This window comes from Python bivittatus, unplaced genomic scaffold (assembly GCF_059951505.1).
Source record: "Python bivittatus isolate LINGU-HERP-01145 unplaced genomic scaffold, Pbiv_v1 ctg000590_np1212, whole genome shotgun sequence".
Lineage (NCBI taxonomy): Eukaryota > Metazoa > Chordata > Lepidosauria > Squamata > Pythonidae > Python > Python bivittatus.
In genome coordinates, this window is record NW_028277086.1 from 24,810,429 (window position 1) to 24,828,672 (window position 18,244).

Genomic DNA, 18,244 nt, shown 5'->3' on the forward strand with positions numbered 1-18,244 from the left:
TCCTTCCTTCTAGCAACAAGCAAGATGTGGAAATCATTTTGTTTTGTGAGAAAGGAGAAATATATATTACTTGTAACAGAGAATGAATGAAAAGATCAATTACATGCAAGTTCATAGAAAGCCTACTGACTGATTCATCCCTAAATATTTCATTTTAAAGGAATACCAGGCAAAGAAATAACAAAGGGAAAAAGTTGATCATGCTAGGAATATTCAAGATAATTTCTTCTAGCTTATACATGTGTTATTCTGTTTCATCTTTTTTTTAAAAATTATATTTTATTTTTCAGTGTTTTCTCCATAAAATACAATAAATGAAAAAAAAATCTCTTGATTAAGTACCCATGAAAACCCGCATATTTTCATCGGGTTTTTTTTAGTATCACTTGGAGGTTTTTGTGGGTATTAACTCACAAAGAAACATAGCTTCTATTGTCTCCATGTGGTCTAATACTTAACCAGCCATTCCCATGGTTGTAAAAAAAAAAAGCTAAAGGTTGGATTCTTCTCTGACAGCAGAACTGGCCCCAGTGCGATTAGTAATGTCATTGTTTATGAATCCATCTCAATAAAGAGGCAGAACAAACTTTTATTGAACTAATTTAACACATCCATGTTGTGCACATTCAAAAGGGGCAAGGCTTGCATCACAATGCTCTGTCCGCCATCTTGTTGACTTTGACCCCCACCCCCACAAACTTGATTGATGTTTACCCAAGTACACGCTGGGAAACTGGGGCATTTTCTGGTGGGTCTATTGTTTTTATTTATTATTATTATTTTAAGAATCTTCTGAGTTCAAACTAGAAGACTTTGAGTTTCCAGGGCTGTGCAAATCTTCAAAGAGATACTTTGCTTTAGTGAATGCTCAGGTGAAGCATCGTCTTGAAACTGGGTGCTTCTAAACATGATTTGCTTCAATGTGCATGTTCTACCTGCCTGCCTTGGCCTTTGCAATAGCATGTAGAGCCTTCTTCTGGCCATCTGGCACCAGAAGAAGATGAGAGGTAATGGGAAGCACCTTGCCAAGGCAAATCATCTTACTTCTTCAACTTGATGTGTCCCCTTAGTTGCGCAAAGTGTCTCAGTAGTGCAATTTTAAGCTGCTTCACACAGCTTCACTGCTGATTTGTGTTTGGCTGCTCTCTATGGACCTGTATGAGGTTGCCATATTTCTTCTCAGCTGGAGATAGTCTCAGAATTGACAAAATGCAGTTCAACTTCACTCTTAAAAAGAAGGGGTCATGTTGCTTTGGAAATCAGCTTCAAAGACATGCTCCCTTGACGCATCATCAAAATGAAACACCCTCCAAAGTGTGCCACTGCCCTCATCCTCAGGTTCATTATTCATTTCTCTCACTTAATGGATCCTCTTGCAGAGGAAGCTTCTTATTCCACTTAAACCTTGCTCAAGCAACAAGGATTTCCTGAGCTCTGGAATGTTTCAGTATCTGTTGGTTGGTTGTCTCGATCTTGGGCCTGTTTCTTGATTGTTTATTCTGGTTCCTTGTCTTCAGTTCTATCTTCAGTCCTAACTTGCTCCCCTGCCCCCCTTAAATTCTACCAGTGGGATGAAGATAAAGCTGATAGCATTGGGATTCATCCACAGAGTGTTGATGGAGAGACTTTATATGTATTAGAGAAAAGGCCATCATGTCTGCCTAACTTTAGCACATTTTTTTAAAAAGTTTGGATATAATTCATGCAAATGAAACAATTTTAACCATATCAGTTTTCACTGAGAAAGAAATATGTGTCTTCTCTTTAACCTCCAGTGAAATAATGGCGCTTTAAAATATTGAACTTTGGCTTAATCATGCCCTTAAATCTTTTTCCAAGACTCTAAGTAATTTCGACTTTTTGGAAGAGTGATTCAACAGCCATTGTGGAGGTGGAGTCAGCAGCTTGCTTGACAAGTGAGTAACCAGTGGCTGCCAAGATGGTGAAGACTTTGAGAAGCCTGAGTGAATTCCAGACTGAGTTATTATCTGCTGGGGACAAGCATTGACTTCTCCGCCACATGGTATGGACCATGCAAAAAGCCCTTCTTCCATAGCCTTGTTTAAAAATATCCAGATGTAACCTTTATGAAATTGATGTAGAGGATGGTTAGGATGTGGCCTAACACTGTAATGTGAAATGTATGTCAACAATCCATTTCTATAAAAATAATGAAAAGATGCATGAATTTTCCTGGAGCAAAGAAAGAGAATCTGGAAGAAGCTATTAAGAATAAGGTTTCTGATTCATGCAGTACTGATGGTTAAATTATAACAAACTGATCAGGTTCGAATAAGTATCCAGATACACTTTTGACCAGTCTGTAAACAAAAATAAAAAAATAAAATATAAAGAACATAAAAAATTGAACTTTCTGGAAGAGACAACAACTCATGAAATTATCCACATCCTATTTTATTACCAATTTCCATTAATTTTGACCCCAGTGGGGATAAGAAAGATGGATGGCTCTGTCACCACTACCACTACAGTAAGTGCCACCTCTCCCCACCCTCACCAAACAATTTGGGGCATGGGTGTCTGTGTGGAAGAGTCAAACACTGCAATCTGGTAGAGATCATACATGATGATGAATTCGTACATGAATTTAACACATGTACGGGGAGGGGGCTTTAACTGTGATGCTGTACCTACTGTCTTGCAGATTTTGACTTTGCCCTGTGGACACCCCAGATTGGGGACAGCTCTCAAAACTCTGTTCCTATTTTCTGGGATCAAAACAACCTCCCTTTTGTGTTTTAATAGTAGACCTTCTATTTGACAGAACTCGATTAAAGCTGCAGTTCTGCTGGTGTGGGTAAAAAAACAGTAAGAAGTCTTATATTTTATGTAAAAGTCAGCTTCTGGAGAATTTCCTTTCACTGCCTGATCAGTTCAATACAGAAGCAATTTTGCAGGGTTTCAGATTTTTATAGCCTTATCTGGGAATAATAATATTTTTTGCATGCAAATCATATGGTCAAACAATGAACTTTGACCCTCCATATCTGACAAGAATGTTTCTCAACTTCTTGTTCCTTTAGTGTCCCAAGAAGAGGTAGGATGTTATGTAAAAGAATATTCATCTTAGCTGAAGAATGTATAAAAAGAACATTCCCAAAATTTCCTCAATCTGAATTTTCTGTTCTCTGCCAATTCTGCAAAGTGTATGGAATTCTGTGGAGGCAAAATTCCAGCTGCGGTCAAGGTTTATAGATTTTTAATCCCCCCTCCATTGATTCCCCCCAGCTATTTTTTCTCCTTATATTTCCCTTTTCAAAGAACTATTTTTATTTATACTCTTAGATTTATGCTCTTATAAACCACTTAGGGATTTTTACAATAGGAATCTGTATGCAAATATTTTTAGTAGATAATATAAGCTGCCTATAAAGCTATCTTGGTTAGGGAGGATTTCAGGTAGCCCCACATGAGTAGAAGCTGAAGCCTAGGGGTTGGTTCAAGGCTGCAGCTCAACAGGATGGCTACGATTCAGCCCTCATTGAGATTCAGATTCATCGGGCGTTTCACTTCCAGGAGAGCAGCCTCCTCGTCCCTGGTATCATATTTGGACAGTTCAAAAAGCTTAGGTTTACAAAGCATTGTGACACAGTTCACTTTGTTATAAGCGGCTCAAAATGCTCACGTAAATGGTGCTAATTTTCAGGAAAGTAAATTAGCATAATTAATGACCAGCCAAATTTGGGGGTAATACAGTATGTAATTAACATTAGAGAGTTCTGTTGTACCACCTGCCCCCACATTTCATTGTTGCTGTCTACGAACTGTACAGGAGGCTATTTTCCCCTTTGCTGCACTGAGCAGAAAGCAGCTTTCTTCATCAGAATAAGCCATTAGCTGTAATGGCATGTAGGTGTAATGGAATGTGCTGGAAACATCTGTGCAGAGAGCAGGGGAGAAATTGCTGCATGCAGTCATAGTCCTTTGGGGAGCTTGATTAAGGATTGCTTCAGAGAACTTGAGATCAGACTTGGGACGCAAAAAAAGAGAAGCAAGGAAAATAATGCTAATAGATTTACGGGTGTACTGCAGGGAGAACAAAGGATTTAATTTTTTTTTTTTAACTTCCCTTTATTGCTCTTATATTGCATCTGTTCTCTGTTGGGCTTTGACTTAATGAACTGATCTGGAAAAATGTATCAGAAAATGCAGTTTAGCAAAAGAGGGTATAGCTATATAAATATGAAAAGAGCTTAATTTTTTTTCTCCTTTGATGAAATCATCATTAAGCAAACTAGACCCACGCATTCGTATCATTCCACTTACTAGGAGGCTTTTGCCATTTTTAGAAAGTTGCTCTTAATCTGCATTATCTATTCCTAAAGGAAAAATAAAAGTCAGTTTAAACATTCTTAGAATCTTTTTTTTTTTTCCTGCAAATAGCATTTTGGAATTTAATTATAAGGGAGATTGTGTTGTTATAACACTTTTTTGAGTCTGATTTTATTATCCATCAAACTGAGAAACATTTTTAAAAGCCTGAGAATTTTGGACTATGGAAAAGGATTATTTTTTATTTATATAAGTAAAATTATTCAGTTTTTAAATTTCATTGTTAAATGCGAAGTATATAAATATGATGCACAAAACATAGCAGGGTGCATGTGCAATGACGCCAGCAGATATAATGCATTTTTTTAATGATTAGTTTCATCTTCTGCATTTTAATAATAAATTAAACAAAGCCCTGTGTTAGTAATGTATCTTCTTCTGCATGGAGTAAACCTTGCTGAGTCGATTGTCTCTCCTTAAAATAGTGCTACGCAGTTTAGAATTTGTAGGAAGGCATAATGTAATAAAAATGCAAAAGCTAATAATATTACAGCAACTGCCATTGTTTATCATGGGTAGCACCTGCTGTTAAAAAATAAAATAAAATAAAATAAGGACAAGATGAAGAAAATAAGAAATCATCAAACTGTTCCTAAATGGAAAATCTGGGCACCTTGCCAATTCCACAGTGTGTTTCAGGTGTGCTATAAATAGGAACAATAAAGGTGCAGATGAGAAAATCAGAAATGATAAGTCTCATAGACATGAAAATATTATGATGATATTACTTGAAAGAAGAATTTGGGGCATCTTCAGATTTCTTCTCTATGAATGTAGCTGAACATTTTAGGATCTTCTAAGACTAACAATCTAATTATCCTTGTCTTAAAAAGCACCTTGATTAAATTAGCCCCAGATAAAGGAGGAACCAGACAGGCTGAAAAATATCTCAGATCTTTCCAGTGCTAGTCTGTGCTAGTAACAAAACACAAAGGATAGTCTAAAAAAAAGGGCAACTGTAACAGATATCCAAAAAATCATCCAGATGTTTCATGAATATTATAATCCTTGCCTCAGTCCCCTGATCAGTTTCAGAATGAGCCTGGCCAACTCAAGTGCCATTCCCTCATTTTAAAAAATCTTTTTTCTCTCTGAAACCAGTTCAGAACAGCACTGTCTTCAGGGGGCAAGGAGGGCAAAACAGTCAGGATGGTCACTAAAATCTGATCAAAGCCCCACTGATCAAAGCCCCACTCCCGATGTTGATGCACACACAAAAGGAATGAGATGTGAATCGTGATTGCCATCTTGACTGCACCTCTCCCCCTTGCAGACATGTTGGTTTAGAATCTATGCTTACGGAATTGCTTCACACCAAGTCTGTCCAACTAGTTCAGCAATGCATGCTGCAAGGAGTGTATTATCCTGTCTTATTTGAGATTACCGAATTTTGTTTGCGGAGTCCTTGGTGCTTGGTTGTTTGCTTGCAGACATTTCATTGCCCAATTAGATAACGTCATCAGTGCATACTCACTCGCACTGATGATGTTACCTAGTCGGGTAATGAAATGTCTGCAAGCAAACAACCAAGCTCAGAGAGCACTAAGGACTCCACAGTTCAATCCCGAGCTGCATATATTCTCTTCTGTTAGTTTTGTTTTCATGCAGTGTATGTGCCTGGTCAATGAGCGAGGGCTCTTCCCCAGTTATTGTCCCACATCACTCCATGATTCTCTAAAGCTCAAAATAGGAAGGTCCTACAATTTTGCTATCTCTGTAAGCCTTGCAAGCCTTGCTAAAGAACTGTGGTAGGAATGGAGACCAGAGGTAATGGGCAGAAGAAATAATTTTGAGGAACCGGAGGAACCAAGACAATGGTCTTATAAAAGAAATCTGAGTCCAGGGAGGATCTGTAACCTGAGTAAGCATTTCAGACAAGACACTCTATGGTTCTCACAGAGATAAAGGGAGGGAGGGGGGAAGCACACTCAGATTCACAAGATTCTGTTACTGTAACCTTATAATTAAAGAAGTAGTAGCATGTGTAGCTTTGGCTTCCTAGTCTGGTCTACCGTGCAGGTTGACAACAGTTCAAAAACAAATGAAATTTATTTGGGTCAAACTAGATGTTATGTTTGGGTTAGATAATATAATAACCTCTGGTTGATTTGGACTACAATTACAGGCCATAGCCAATAATCATACGGGCTTGGAGAGATGGGAGTTGATGTCCAAACCATCAAAGGACACCAAGTTGCCCCTCTTTTTGTTAAACTAAACATGTAATATAAACCATCTCTATGTTTTTACTTTAACACTAGTGCACAGTATTTAAATTTGGGGCAGCATGTACAGCTTAAGAAGCACATTGATTTGCATGTCCCTGTCCTTTCACCCTTTGCAGAAATTGAAATAAATAAAATCTACATTTGTACTGGTAGGAATTATTTTTCCTCTTTTAATGTCTACTGAGGAGCAAGACAGTGGGTACTTAAATCAAAGTGACTTGGGAAAGAAGATTAATTTTCCCCATCTTACAGCTGTCCTAATCTGCTCAGGACAGATCTTGTGCATTTAATATGAAGGTTTAAAAAAAAAAAAAGAAGAGGGGGAGGAACACAACATCAACCATATATTACACAACTTGCACCAAATTCATACCTTCAACCAGATAAGTAATATAATGTCATATCCTGTTAAAGATAAGAGACACCAATAGAAGAGAATATGTGTAGCTCAGGGTTGAACTGTGGAGTCCTTGGGGTTCTCTGAGCTTGGTTGTTTTCTTGCAAACGTTTTGTTACCCGGCTAGGTAACATCTTCAATGCTTTCTAGCTGGGTAGTGAAACGTTTCAAGAAAACAACCAAGCTCAGAGAACCCCAAGGATTCCACAGATAAGAGACCGCTGTACCACAATTGGCTTCTGGTTTTTCAGTTTTGTGTTGCAGCTAAAGGATAGCCCTGAATGGCACACCACATTTATGACAAAATTTCTTCATATCGATATTATTCTTTGGAGTTCCCGGTGATTCAATAAGCACACCTATGTAGTTTGCTTGATAATGATACAGCAGTTGTTTGCCACTGCCTCTCTCCAGGTTTTTTTTTAAATTTCTCAGTTTACCCTACGTTTGTGGGATTTCCTGAAGATTTTCTGCCAAGCCCAAACAGGGCTGACCCTGTTTAGCTTTTCAGGATCATCCAAGCTCAGTTAGATTGCAGCATGTAGTCTACAATGTACCTACAGAGTTGGAGAACATCTGTATTAAAAACATTATGAAATTGATACCACTCTTGAGCTCCAGACTATAAGAATGAGTAGTAAGAGTATCATGAATGGTGAACAATGAGTAGTGGTAAGACATGAATTCTGGGATTTACAGCAGTAATAGTGGTCCTTGAAGTTGATGAACACACCATAAAAACCAAAACACATCTGGATGTTAAGTTCCACTGAAATCAATGTTGCCAGAAAAGTAAGCACTCATAGAAGATAGAAAAAAATCCAGGCAGAAAAACTGAGGAGGCCAATAAACGGCTGTTTATAGCTTACTTCAGCAGGTTTCAAAGAGTCAAGTTACTAGGAGTTCACCATGGTTTACATGTGCCTTTTTCAGAGGGCAAAGAACCCTTTAATTTAAACACAGCCTCCTCCCTTGCACTATATTGTTAGGGAAAATATCAGTGCTATCGATAGCGACCACCAATTGATTATATACTATTGATTTATCTGAAAACTTCATCCCCCTCCATCTATTCCCAAACCCTGGTCTGAAGAAGATCATTAGTCAATTCCTCACTAAAACACTTCTTGCATATATGACAGGAAAGGGCACCAGTCAACATGGCCATTAAACTATGACTTTATATTCTGAGCAAGAGCAAAGGAAAGTCGGCCCTAGATACTTTCCTTTTAATCAGTTTCAGAGCTGCTTTAGAAAGACAGACATCCTAAGAAATGGCTTGTCTGTATGAAATGTTACTCTGTCACCAATGCTTTGGCCCTGGGAAAGAAGCTTTTTTTCTCCTTATCAGCTTTAAACTTACAGTTCATTGTAATATAAATCAGTAGGGCTACCCTGACTGGGGTGCAAAACTAGATGGCAGCAGAGAGCTAGGGGCTTCCTTAAGTTGTTGTGCCATCTAGTGGCTCTTTGGATTTTTGTAGCCCTTCGCTAATAGTCCTAACAAATATTTCATGCTGCTGCATTCCAGTGTCTGCTGAGTAGCTGAACTTGTGGATAAACCTGTATAGGATTATGCTGTTAGTTTTCCTCTGCTAGACAAACCACTATAATGGGTAAACCTTTTGGGGAAACTATTCAATAGGAACTCAAGTATGGTTGACATCTTTAGACTTTCCATATTTTTAGAATTAGCACTAATATCATCTTGGCTATCATCTGTAACAACGCTACTTTATATACATATCCATGAGAAATATAGGGAATAATATGAAAAAGAAAACACAACCCTTCACTAAGGTAAGTTATGGGTATGCCTTCAGTTTGGTGCCAGAGAATATCATACATATTCCTACAGGGGTGTATGGGGTATATGGGTGGGGTAGCACCTCTGGTGGAGGGGCCTGCCATGCTCTATTTGGGGCTGCTCATTCACCTTTGGTCCCCACCTGGCGCTTAGCTCTCACCTGTGGCTCTAAGTAGCTGTAACATGCTGCCAGCCCTCCCAGGTAAACCAGACAGGAAACAAGACTAGATGAACTAATTCTACTTTATTGTAAGGCTACATTAACAGAATCTTGGAAGTCTAAAAGCACAGATCTCCCACCCTTCCTATTTACCACCTGAGTTAGGGCGGGTCCTTCCTAAGTTTCTTTCTTTGACCATTACCCTGTTGTGGACTCCTTTCTCTTTTATCTGATCATTCTCTAGGGGGCATCACTTCCCCTCAGTCTTCCAAGGCCACCCTCACATTCCATCACATATGCATAGTGGCCATACCCTGGTAAACCATCTTGGCAGATGGGTCAAACCAAGTGAGGGTAGCCAATGGGTCTTCAACTCTCAGTGAGGTAGAGGATTTGTCTATCTCAGCGTGTGAAGTCTGGCCCTGGCAGATTGAGCAAAGAAGACTGATCAATGGTCCAATGGTTAAGAAGGAAGGCCTAGCAGGAATTGTGGAGCACTAAGAGCACAACAAAATACTTAGACGTCCTGGTCATGCACTTCAGCAGGAGAGGTCTCCAGCCATAATGGTTGTCTGTGCCACTGGATTAAGGTCTCTTATGCCAAGTGCCAGGGACTGCCCCTGTACAATGGCTGTTCCACTTAAAACTCCATCATGCACAGGTTTCTGTTGTGCAATTCATCTTCATCTACAATTCATCTGCAATTCATTGAGCCCTTTGATGATGGGGGAGTGGTGAAGCAACAGGTAGAGATAACGCTGGCAGTTGTAGTCGCAAACCTGCACGTGGGCAGCCCTTGGACCAGTGGTCATTCATCTCAGTACCTGGGGCCACAGACTTGTCCAGCACCATCCAGGGTGACTGGGCAGCCCTTTTTAGAATAGTGCTGCCCATCCTTGCATGAGAGAGGGGGTCAGAAAAGGTACCTTAAACATTGCCTGCCCCACAACATCTGGCTAGCTAATCACAGCTGGCAGATCATCTCCTTAGTGGTCAAGTATCAAGAAAAACAAATCAAAGAAAACTTATCTTCAGAGCCTGGAACATCTGCACCTTGCTGGATAGAGACAAGGTGTCAAGGCCTGAAAGATGAACAGCACTCATAGCAGCCAAACTTTGCCATTATAGCATTAACATCACTGCAGTCAGATCAGGCTGGCAGATCAGGCTGGCAGATGAGGGGTCATTATAGGAAGCAGCAAGTGGATATACATTCTTTTGGAAAGAGAAACCACAGACTGACAACAATCAAAACTCTCTGCTGAAGAAGATCTCTACGCTACCCACTGGAATAAATGAATATATTATAAAGTTCCGCTTTCCTTTCAGCAAGTCCTGGTATATCACCATTGTCAGTCTCTATGCACCAACTCTCCTGAGTCCAGATGAAGACAAGGAAAGTTTGTATGAAGACCTGGACCAGATTATTCGAACAACCCGCACCAGCAACAAACCTGTCATTCTGGGTGACTTCAATGCTAGGATGGGGACGGACAGCGACAACTGAGATGGAGTTCTTGGGAGACACGGGTAGGAAAACTAAACAGTAATGGCCTGCTGCTTCTAAGCAAGTGTGCTAAGCAAAATCTGTGCATCACTAACATGATCTTCAGACTTGCAAACAAGTACAAAACAACCTGGATACATCCCAGGTCCAAACACTGGCACCTACTTGATTATATAATAGTACATCAGTGTGACCTTAAAGATGTCACCATCACCCAAGCCATGTGAGGTGCTGAGTGCTAAACAGATCACAGGCTGATCTGGTCAATCCTCAACCTGCACACAGCCCCTTTACATCATAATCAGCCAAGGACTGTCAGAAAGTCTTTCAACATTGGCAGACTGCAAGACCCAGGCCAAGTCCAACACTTCCAAGGTGTACTTAATAAAAAACTCTCCGACAATTTATTGCTTGTGGCAACCTGTTCTGAAAAGTGGACAGAGTTTAAAGATGTCATCATGCAGACTGCAACAACTGTACTTAGACTGAAAACCCAGGCACATCAAGACTTGGTTTGATGAAAACCACGAGACCGCTTCAGAAGCCCTCCAGGCCGAGAAAAAGGCCTATGCAGACTGACAGAATGATCCATTATCTGCCCCAAAGAAAGACAAGTTTAAGTACCTGCAGTCAAAAGTACAGGCGAAACTGCAAGAAATGCAAGATGAGCAGTGACAAAGAAAGGCTGAGCAGGTGGAATGCTATGCAGACATGCAAGCTGCCAGAGAGTTCTTTAGCACCCTAAAGTCCTTAATCAGATGCTCCTCCTTGCTGTAATCCAAAGGGTCAGGCCTGATCAAAGACCAGGAAGGACTGAAAAACTACTGAGCTGAACACTTTTCCAACCTACTCAATAGGCTGTCCACAGTTGATCATGATGTCTTACAGCAGATTCCTCAGCTGCCAGTCTTGTAACCCTAGACCTGCCTCCTTCTACTGATGAGATCAAGAAAGTGATCTTGCAGATGAAATCAAATAAAGCAACAGGGCAGGATAGCATTCCTGCTGAGATCTACAAAGCACCCAAAGGCCTTACAGGCATTCCAAGACATCTTGGAAGACATTTGGTCCACAGAGGAGATGCCTCATGACTTCCATGATGCTCTCATCATGGCTGTCTATAAAAATAAGGGAAGCAAATTAGACTGTGGTAACTACAAGGGTATCTCACTGCTGTCCATCATAGGAAAGATCTTTGCCCGCATTCTCCTGAACAGACTTGTCACTGTCTTGGAAAGGATCCTCCCAGAGGCGCAGTGTGGCTTTCAGGCAGAATGGAGTACAGCAGACATGATATTTGCCATGAGGCAAGTCCAGGAGAAGTGCATCAAGCAGAACAAGCCTCTTTACTCTGTCTTCATTGACCTGACAAAGGCATTTGACATTGTAAACAAGGAGGCTCTCTGGATCATCCTGAGACATTATGGATGACTGAGGAAATTTGCGAGTTGATTCAGCTACTCCACAATGGAATGAGAGAATAGGTCCTTTACAACAGTGACACATCAGCTGCATTTGCTATTTCCAATGGGGTAAAGAAGATTGTGTGCTAGCCCCAACCTGTTCAATCTGTTCTTCACTTGCATGTTGTCACATGCTGTCTAAAGGAGGGAGGGTCTAAAGGAGGAAGTGTACATCAGTTACCAATTGAACAGCTGTCTCTTTGACCTTCACTATTTGAACATGCGAAATGCCTCCGTACAGTTATTCCAGAAACCCTCTTTGCTGGTGACTGTGCACTTCTAGCACACAAAGACAGTGATCTACAATTGATGCTGAACAAATTTTCAGACACTGTTATGCTCTTTGACCTGCCTATCAGCCTGAACAAGGCTGAAGTACTTTACCAGCCCATGCTAAATACCAACCCCATAGAACCAAAAATCACTGTTGACAACACCCAGCTGACAAACGTAAACAGCTTCAAATACTTGGGAAGTATCATCTCGAACTATGGGTCTTTGGACAAAGAAATTGACTCCAGGATCAGCAAGGGCAGCCAGGCACTGGGCGGCTACATACTAGAGTGCTCAACCAACACAACATCCATATTTCCACAAAGCTGAGAGTCTACAGAGTTGTACTTATCCTTCTCTCCTATATGGATATGAGTCCTGGATTCTGTACTGACAACACATCAAACAACTGGAGAAATTTCACATGTGTGCTCTCTGTTCCATCCTTGGCATTCATTGGCAAAACCATGTCTCCAACCTGGAGGTCTTAGATTGCACGGAGTCTACCAGCATTGAGTATCTGATTATCAGAGTCCAGATATGGTGGGTGGGACACGTCATCAGAATGGATGACTGTTGTATGCCTTGTCAGTTGCTCTATAGTGTCCTGGAATCTGGGAAGAGACCTCAAGGTTGTCCATGCAAGCACTACGAAGGCACTGTGAAAGAAGCCCTACGCCACTGTGACATCCAGCCAAGGGAATTAGAAGCTGCAGCTGCTGACAGAACCCATTGGTGACTCCTGTGCTATGAAGCCTCCACCGGCTTTGAAGACAGATGCCACCAAAAACTGATTGAAAACCATGAGTGGCATCACAGAATAACACCCACAGTTACTGCAACAATGGACTTCCAGTGCCCCCATTGTGGTAAACTCTACGCTTCCAGACTGGGACTGCAGAGCCACCTCCGTGTTCACAGATAAATTGCACAACAGTGCGTGTTCTTCGAACCTGAAGGAGACAATCAATTATACCAAAGTTAAAATGATTACAGACATGCGAATCCTATTTCTCTTGGGACATTTTACTAATCTCATCAGCATCCTTTTGACTTCATAGAAACTCCTTTGATGTTTCACTTGAGAGGAAATTTCTAAAATTTCTTTTGATTTCACTTTCAGCAAAAAAATTACCAATGCCCAGTGTGAATGTCCCCTTCATGGATCACTGCCTTGTCGTGGCGAAGGGGCTTGCGTAACTCAGTGAAGCCATGAGCTATACCGTGCAGGGCCACCCAAGACGGACAGGTCATGACAGAGAGTTCTGACAAAATGTGGTCCACTGGAGAAGGAAATGGCAACCCACTCCAGTATCCTTGCCAAGAAAACCCCATGGACAATGTTAAAAGGCTAAAAGATATGATGCCGGAAGATGAGCCCCTCAGGTCGGAAGGTGTCCAATATGCTACTGGGGAAGAGCGGAGGGCATTTCCAAGTAGCTCCAGAAAGAGTGAAGCGGCTGGGCCAAAGCCGAAAGGACGTTCAGCTGTGGATGTATCTGGAAGCGAAAAGAAGGTCCGATGCTGTAAAGAACAATATTGTATAGGTACCTGGAATGTAAGATCTATGAACCAAGGCAAGCTGGATGTGGTCAAACATGAGATGACAAGATTGAACGTCGACATCTTGGGAATCAGCGAACTGAAATGGACGGGAATGGGTGAATTTAATTCGGGTGACCATTATATCTACTACTGTGGGCAAGAAACCCTTAGAAGAAATGGAGTTGCACTCATAGTGAATAAGAGAGTGGGAAAGGCAGTAATGGGGTACAACCTCAAAAACGACAGAATGATCTCAGTGCGTATCCAAGGCAAACCATTCAATATCACAGTCATCCAAGTCTATGCCCAACCACTGATGCTGAAGAAGCTGAAGTTGACCGCTTCTATGAAGACCTACAACACCTTCTAGAACTAGCACCAAAAATAGATGTCCTTTTCATCATAGGGGATTGGAATGCTAAAGTAGGAAGTCAAGGAGTAATCGGAATAACAGGCAAATTTGGCCTTGGAGTACAAAATGAAGCAGGGCAAAGGCTAATAGAGTTCTGTCAAGAGAACAAGCTAGTCATAGCAAACACTCTTTTCCAACAACACAAGAGACGACTCTACACATGGACATCACCAGATGGTCAATACCGAAACCAGATTGATTATATACTTTGCAGCCAAAGATGGAGAAGCTCTATACAGACAGCAAAAACAAGACCAGGAGCTGACTGTGGCTCAGATCATGAGCTGCTTACTGCAAAATTTAGGCTTAAATTGAAGAATGTAGGGAAAACCACTAGACCACTCAGGTATGACTTAGATCATATTCCTTGTGAGTACACAGTGAAGGTGAAGAATAGATTTAGAGGATTAGATTTGGTAGACAGAGTGCCTGAAGAACTATGGACGGAGGTCCGTAACATTGTACAGGAGGCAGCAACTAAAACCATCCCAAAGAAAAAGAAATGCAAGAAAGCAAAATGGCTGTCTGATGAGGCTTTACAAATAGCTGTGGAAAGAAGGAATGCGAAAAGCAAGGGTGAAAGGGAAAGATATAAGCAGCTGAATGCAGATTTCCAGAGAATAGCAAGGAGAGATAAGAAGGCCTTCTTAAATGAACAATGCAAAGAAATTGAGGAAAACAATAGAATGGGGAAGACTAGAGATCTCTTCAAGAAAATTGGAGATATGAAAGGAACGTTTAGTGCAAAGATGGGCATGATAAAGGACAAAAAGGCAGGGACCTAACAGAAGCAGAAGAGATTAAGAAGAGGTGGCAAGAATACACAGAAGAACTATACAAGAAAGATCTTAATGTCCCTGATGTCCACGCTGGTGTGATCACTGACCTTGAGCCAGACATCCTAGAGAGTGAAGTCAAGTGGGCCTTAGGAAGCATTGCTAACAACAAAGCTAGTGGAGATGACAGGATTCCAGCTGAGTTATTTAAAATACTAAAAGATGATGGTGTTAAAGTGCTGCACTCAATATGCCAGCAAGTTTGGAAAACGCAACAGTGGCCACGGGATTGGAAAAGGTCAGTTTACGTTCCAATTCCAAAGAAGGGCAACGCCAAAGAATGCTCAAACTATCGCACAATTGCACTCATTTCACATGCTAGCAAGGTTATGCTCAAAATCCTACAAGCTAGGCTTCAGCAATATATGAACCGAGAACTACCGGATGTACAAGCTGGGTTTCGAAGAGGCAGAGGAACTAGAGATCAAATCGCCAACATTCGCTGGATCATGGAGAAAGCACGAGAGTTCCAGAAAAATATCTACTTCTGCTTCATTGACTATGCAAAAGCCTTTGATTGTGTGGATCACAACAAACTGTGGCAAATTCTTAAAGAGATGGGAATACCAGACCACCTTACCTGTCTCCTGAGAAATCTGTATGCGGGCCAAGAAGCAACAGTTAGAACCGGTCACGGAACAACCGATTGGTTCAAAATAGGGAAAGGTGTACGACAAGGCTGTATACTGTCACCCTGCTTATTTAACCTATATGCAGAGTACATCATGAGAAATGCCAGGCTGGAAGAATCACAAGCCGGAATTAAGATTGCAGGGAGAATCATCAACAACCTCAGATATGCGGACGATACCACCCTAATGGCAGAAAGTGAAGAAGAACTAAAGAGCCTCTTGATGAGGGTGAAAGAGGAGAGTGCAAAAGCTGGCTTGAAACTCAACATTAAAAAAACTAAGATCATGGCATCTGGACCCATCAATTCCTGGCAAATAGAAGGGGTAGAAATGGAAGCAGTAACAGACTTCATTTATTTGGGCTCCAAGATCACCGCAGACGGAGACTGCAGCCATGAAATTAAAAGACGCTTGCTCCTTGGGAGGAAAGCTATGGCAAGCCTAGATAGCATATTAAAAAGCAGAGACGTCACCTTGCCGACAAAGATCCGCATAGTCAAAGCTATGGTTTTTCCAGTAGTAATGTATGGCTGTGAGAGCTGGACCATAAAAAAGGCCGAGCGCCGAAGAATTGATGCCTTTGAACTGTGGTGCTGGAGAAGACTCTTAAGAGTTCCCTGGACTGCTAGGAGGTCAAACCAGTCAATCTTAAAGGAAATCAACCCTGATTGCTCATTGGAAGGATCGATAATGAAGCTCAAGCTCAGATATTTTGGCCACCTAATGCGAAGAGAGATCTCTTTGGAGAAGACCCTGATGCTGGGAAAGATTGAAGGCAAAAGGAGAAGAGGACGGCAGAGGATGAGATGGTTAGATAGCATCACTGAAGCAATGAGCATGAAACTGAGCAAACTCAGGGAGGCAGTGAAGGACAGGAAGGCCTGGCGCAATATGGTTCATGGGGTCACGAAGAGTCGGACACGACTTAACGACTAAACAACAACAAGTGTGAATGTGGATAAACTCTGGGGATAACTATTGCTTGTCAGATTTATCAAACACCTTTGAGGTTTCCTTGAAGTTTCTTTCAAATATATATTAAAAAGGAAGATAAAAACTAATACAAACTAATATATAGTATGGAAGAAAAAAAAGAAAAAGAAAGAAATCAAAGAGAAAGCTAAAAGTGGAAGAAAAGAGAAAAAAAAGTAAAAGAAAAATAGAAAAAAGAGAAAAAAGATACAAAGAAGTGGCTTCTGGTATTCTTCACAGCAGTTACAAATACAGGTTTCCTTGAAACTTCTAGGATATATTCTCTGAAGGGAAACTTCACATGAGAAATCCCAAGGCTGGTTTTTTCTTTTGTTGTCTTCTGTATTGTACCTTTAAAGGTCCCTACAACGTTCCAAAGCAGGGTCATTGTCCTGCTTGCATGTCTTCCCTCAAATATATATGTAAAGCAAGAAGTGTAGCAAGGACCATAGAGCAAACCAGAGAGAGCTGAGGGAAAAGAAGCCGCCCAGACTCACCCTCTGGGGGAGATGGGCAGCATACAAATTGAATGAATGAATGAATGAATGAATGAATGAATGAATGAATGAATGAATGAATGAATGAAAACATTTCCTAGATGTTGCTGGACTTAAACCATCCTGGGTAAAAGGAGAGCTTCTCCTGCTGCCCCTTTTTTGTAATCTTCATGACGCCATGATATAGAGCAGTTTGCCACCACAAGTAAGAAGCTTCTGATGGTAAACATCTTATTGCTCCAAGAATAAATAGAAGCATAACAGCCCTGCTGGATTAGGCCACAGGCTCACCTGGTCAAGTGTTCTGTGGACCAGACAGATGCATTTAGGAAGCTCCCAAGCCTGCGTTGGAGAATGATAGCCTGTGTCTTCTGAGGCTTCTGTCCCAGCAACCAGCATCTTAGGCATATTGCCAGGGATTCAGGAAAGAGTGAAGAACCACCAGTAGCTTTAACACTATCCAAACTGGCTGCTATTACTACAGCTTTTGGTAATAAATTCCGGTTTAACTGTGGGCTGTGTAAAAAGGGTAATTCCTTTTCTTGACCCTGAATCCCCTACATTTAGTTTCCATACATGGCGACAAACTCTAACATTGGGAGAGGAGAACAACTGCTCTGTATCCAATTTACCTGTACCATGCATTTTACATACCCCTATTGGCTCTCTCCTGCATTCCAAGAGTCCAAGTGCTGTAGCTTCCTTGTCCCTTAATCTCCATCCTCTAATCATTTTGGATGTCCTTGTTTGCATCTTTTCTAGGTCTGTAATATCCTTTCAAGGTACAGTGAGTGAAACCAGAGAATAGTCCAAGTGTGATCTTACCATACATTTTATCAGGGCATTGTTATATTGGCAGTTCTATTTTCAATTCTCTTCTTAATAAATTCCAAGCATGGAGTTAGCCTTTTCCTTTTCCTTTTCCTTTTCCTTTTCCTTTTCCTTTTCCTTTTCCTTTTCCTTTTCCTTTTCCTTTTCCTTTTCCTTTTCCTTTTCCTTTTCCTTTTCCTTTTCCTGCACAGCAACAGTTGCACACTGGGTTGACATTTCCATCAACCTGGGTACCATCTTGGGGTATCAAGATCCCTTTCATGGTCAGATAGCTCAGATTCCATTAATGTACTGTATAACTGAAAGCTGGATTTTTGTGTCAATATGCATC

The 18,244-nt window shown here is 41.1% G+C and overlaps 1 pseudogene; it reads left to right on the forward strand.

The window, feature by feature from the left end:
• Nucleotides 1-1,939: 1,939 nt before the first annotated feature.
• LOC112540840 (thioredoxin pseudogene) lies at nt 1,940-10,452 on the forward strand (annotated as a pseudogene).
• Nucleotides 10,453-18,244: the final 7,792 nt, after the last annotated feature.